This window comes from Balaenoptera musculus, chromosome 18 (assembly GCF_009873245.2).
Source record: "Balaenoptera musculus isolate JJ_BM4_2016_0621 chromosome 18, mBalMus1.pri.v3, whole genome shotgun sequence".
In the NCBI taxonomy this organism is placed as follows: domain Eukaryota; kingdom Metazoa; phylum Chordata; class Mammalia; order Artiodactyla; family Balaenopteridae; genus Balaenoptera; species Balaenoptera musculus.
Window position 1 is genome coordinate 52360697 of NC_045802.1, and position 3747 is coordinate 52364443.

The window sequence follows — 3747 nt, forward strand, 5'->3', positions numbered from 1 at the left end:
TCCCATATAGACTCTGGATTTACTGAGAAAGAAACCTTGTTGAGTTTGGTCTCTTCATCACTTAGTACAGCTCCTAAGATCCAGAGAGACAGCACAGCATAGCCCAAGTTCTGGCTGGGTTCAGATTTTGGTTCCATTGTATCCTGGTTATAAGACTTTGAGCAAGTAATTAACCTCTCTGTGCTTTAATTTCCTTACCTACTAAGTGGGAAAGATAATAATAGCTGTAAGTACTATTACTGAATAGTAATAATAGCAATAGCATCGTTGTGAGGATTGAGTTCATTCATGTACAAATATTTAGAACAGTGTCCAAGAGTAAGTACCAAATAAATACTGTGTTTTGTAATTAGTATTGGCATGCAATAAATATCTGTGAACTGTACTGAAGGACTGCAGCTGCTCTCTAGGCCGTGTTCTTCTCTAGGGAACTAAATGGTTTTGGAAGTCACAGACTATAAGGGCAGTGATTTCTGTTCCCGAACTTATTTATGCTACAGCCTATGATGCTCCAGTCATACAGAGAGGGTTTATCAAGTGCCTGGTGTTTGCAAGGACTGTGGAGGCTGTGTGCACTACTGCTTCTCACGTAGATCCCACAGCAAACAAATGTATACATTTAATCTGAGCCCCTGATTCATCTCTCGCTTGGTGCTGAGGTCCCCACAGAGCCCAGAAGGACGAACTGGTGAGTTGACAGAAGCACACTGGTGGAGTCCTGGACTCTGCATCACAAAACAGTACTAAGGCGCTTGCTTCAGCAGCACGTATACTAAAATTGGAACGACACAGAGAAGATCAGCATGGCCCCTGTGCAAGGATGACACGCAAATTCGTGCAGCATTCCATATTTTCTGTAAATCAACTATAGTTAAAGAAACAGGTAAATAAGAAAACCATACTAAGAGCTGTGTGGTCTTGGGAAGTCACTTAACCTGACTAAACCTCAGCTTCCATATGGAAAATGGGGGTGATAAAGCCTGCTCTACCTACCATATAGAGCATATATAGAAACAGATGAATTAAATGTGAAATGTTAAGCACTTAATGTACCAAAGCAAGAGATTTGCTAATTACCCCCATCAAAACCTTCTCTGAGCTCTGCAGAGTCAGTTTGTCTGACCCACAGAAACTTCCTGTAATATCCTCAAGGGACACCCCCCCCAGCAGGAGACCTTGCCTAGGTCCTGACTTTAACGTATTGTGTGTGCCTGTGTGTGTGTGTGTGTGTGTGTGAATGCCTCACACGTCCATCTACTCTCCTTATTATACCTCACATCCTAAGAAATCCAATTACTTACTATATTCCTATCAGGAATAAAATAAAAGATTTTATTCTAATGACTACCAGACAGTAGAGTAAAATTAGCTTCAGATGAGTATGAAAGCACATAATGTTCTAGTTTACCAGAAACCAAGGAAACCTAGTATATCCAACAGCAATTTTTCTTCCTTCTTATTCTTGCTTTGTGGTGAAGCTGAGAATAATGCCCTTAGGTTTTTCTCACTATATATGTAGATGGAGAGAAGAAGGGAGCTGCAATGGTACAGACTCAGAGAAGGTGCAATTAAAAAGGCTAAAATAATTTGTTGCTCTTTTTAACACAGTGTTTCCTTACTATCAAAGTCACCTCAAATCGACAATTTTAACATAATGTAATTCAACAAAAATATTATTTTAGGCATAAGAAAATTTCATAGGAGGAAATATATTGGATGAAGTATCGCTCGTGGTGTAATTTTAATTCTGAAAGATCTTGCTAAGAGGGCTTATTTAAATAGGTTCTCCCTGAGATGAATATTTAGGGGGAAAAAATTCCTACAGGATGATTTATAGCAAAATTATATGAACAGAATGAAGGACAGAAGAATTTTATTAGAAAAGGGTCTCATTTCCACAAAATATAAATTATACCTTTTAGAAAATATATTGAATTTTATTAATATTCTGTAGACAGCCTGAAGTGTTAATCTCCACCCCTACCTATAAGACTTTCATTATGATGTACAAGGTGTATTTACCCTTTAACCAAATAATTTTTGAGCAACTCATTGGAGCCTCCAGTTTACATATCCTACAAAATATTTTCACTGCAGTTACAAAATCTTATTCTTTGTATTGTTGGCAACTTTCAATGATACATATGTGGGGATGTATACTTTATATACACATATGTTTGCTTTTGGTATTACCATGCAAGAACGCATATTAATGATGAACTCGTATTTGATATCTGAAAAGAATGTTTCTCCAACACCCACTGTTTCTGTCATTATTGTTTTAACCATTATTTTTAAGTAGAGATACAATCGGTTTGAGTTTTTCAGTGCCATGATTAAAATTCTGCTTTGGTTCATCTTGAAATTTATAGTTAGAGGAATTACTTAGGCTAGACCATTGAGTACTGTATTTCTGCCTGGCATTTGCAAGTGACCTCATTTAGACCTTGGTAACTAATATTTTTGATGAAGAAGTTGACTTATTAGGATTCAGAGAACTTGGTTATAAATCCTTTTCCGGTCTCTATGAGTCTTGAAAATTGAGCCGTTCTTGGGATGGTGACTTTGTCGTTGCAAACAAGAGTAAACTGACCAAATATGCAGTGTGAATTTCAGCAAGGACAAGCTAGAATTTAGGGTTTATACTATTTGAAAGTGAAGACTGAGAACAAGAACGAGGATAAATCCAGGAGATTAAAAGACTAGACGCATTTTGACTCGCAAATAAATATTATTAAATACTTTTCTCTTACCTAAGTATACATGGAATGTAGCAATCGATGTACTTCACCCTCCTAGGGCATGCAGAACGGAACACAGACTCCCTGTCCTATTCGAAATATCTGTAAAATATGCTACTGCAAAAATTCTTATTCTCTATTTATAAAATGGAACGAACCTGGTTTTAACAGCTGGGCCTAAGTTTAAACTAGAAGCCAAGCCTTTCTTTATGCCTTAAAAAAATATTCCAGTGGTTCTTCACTGAGCACTAATTAAGGCTGGCTTCTATTTGCATCTCCATGAAGAGGAGATCACTGAAGACACGTCTCTTCAAAGTAGCTGGGTATTTGAAAGCATAACATCTTGGCATTTCACCCAGGCCCTTATCTAAATCTAAAGCTCTGGGGAACTGCACAGGAGGGAAATCTCTAGTATTTATTATTGGCCAAAATGCCAAACATCTCCAGGTGGTAAAACTGAAGTATGAAGATACATTTTAGCACAAATATTTCTGGCTTGCCCTCAGAATAAATGCTCAAATTCAAGAATCCATAGCTTCTTCATTTGGATAAAAAATATAAAACAAAACATGAAACCTAAAGGCCTATCAATATATGTCCCTAAAAGAATAAATGAGATGGAAAAAAAGGAAAAAAGATTTTAGAATTTTCTCTATTAATCTATAAGGAAACACCAGCATCATTCTCTATCCATGGAATTTTAGAGTTGTAGGAATTCTGAAAAGATTCTCTAATCTACCATACACATTTTCCCATTTGAGGAAACCAACTCAGAGTTGTTGTGACATGTCTAAGGCCACACAGCCAACCAATGGCAAACCAGGACTTGAACCAGCGTCTACCCAAATCTGCATATATCTTCACCTGCGTTGTTTTTCAGGAGCACAGGGCTCAGGCAAAGTTCAACACTGTCAAAGATACCAAATGTAACCTTTGCTTTTAAGTGGAAACAAACCAAATTAAATCTGTCTCCAATCAACAAAACTCGATTCCCTCTTTACATCCT

General features: G+C 37.2%; 1 non-coding gene across 1 annotated transcript; it reads left to right on the forward strand.

The window, feature by feature from the left end:
- Window positions 1–748: 748 nt before the first annotated feature.
- Window positions 749–855, forward strand: LOC118884470. The gene has a single exon (XR_005017303.1). It is a non-coding gene; the product is annotated as a U6 spliceosomal RNA (small nuclear RNA).
- The last annotated feature ends 2892 nt before the right edge of the window (window positions 856–3747 follow it).